Here is a 1106-nt window from a genome sequence, read left to right on the forward strand (position 1 = left end):
CTTTATTATATTAATTATTGTTGCAAGAACAGATTGTCTCAGATTGTCAGCAGCATTCTGTGTGCCTCTGACATTGCAAGTTCTTTCATCACTGCTGACAGACAAACAGACAAATGGCACAGAAAACATAACCTCCTTGGCAGAGGTAAGGACTACATTCCAATTAGGTGAGCTGGATCCAGGATCCTGACATTGTGCATCGTGGCCACTGGGCAGAGATTCTTAACTTTGGAAATGAGCCTCCATTACAGGAATATGTTTTGTTGTGAGAAAAGTGTGAAGAAGTAAAAAAGTACAAACATTTTGAGTAAGAAAGATGTTTTGTTTGAAATACTGTGTTATATTTTAGTGTCTCTGCAGTCTCTTGTGCCCTGACCTTTGCTCAGCCTCCAGAGACCTATGGTTGTACACTGGCCTGCCCACAGAAATGACTGGGCCCCTGAAAAGCTCCAGTAAATGGGCCCTCTGCAAATCTGCTTTACTCATGTCAAGGCATGCTGTGCTCTCTCTCTGTCTTCTACATAAACACATATACATGCTTGTATTTAGGGTGAACATCATTAGTGCTGGACTGCACTAATGACTGTGAATATTTTCTCCACACTGTTCGGCCACGCACACTGACGCACTGAATGAATGCTGTGTTGATGTGTGTGTGCATGCAACCATGTTAAAAGCAGATGGGAGGCCGACGGTCTGCAGGTCTATAGCCACTTTCGACTAGCCTTTGTTTGGTTTTCCATTATGAAAAAGTTGTACCTGTTTCTGCTACCAGGTACTTTTTTTCGTATCACCTCCGTCAAGGTTCCAAGCAGCTGAGGCGATACTAAAATGTGACGTGAAAACACAGCAGTCGCTCAACCTTCTGCCAACTTTTTCATTTTTAGTAAAAAAGTATAGGCTAAGGAAGGCGGCCTGCCGGCCCAGAGGTTGGCCGGCCTACTGGCATTTGTCACGTGTGGATATACAACACAACCCTACAGTGATATACTGTGATACTTATTACTTATGATTGCTCATATGATACTCAATATTGTGTGACATGCTTATCTTGGGTAACTCAGCAGTTAAGACAGTTAGAGGCTTGTGCTGAATAACAGGAAACC

This window comes from Micropterus dolomieu, linkage group LG01 (assembly GCF_021292245.1).
Source record: "Micropterus dolomieu isolate WLL.071019.BEF.003 ecotype Adirondacks linkage group LG01, ASM2129224v1, whole genome shotgun sequence".
NCBI lineage: Eukaryota > Metazoa > Chordata > Actinopteri > Centrarchiformes > Centrarchidae > Micropterus > Micropterus dolomieu.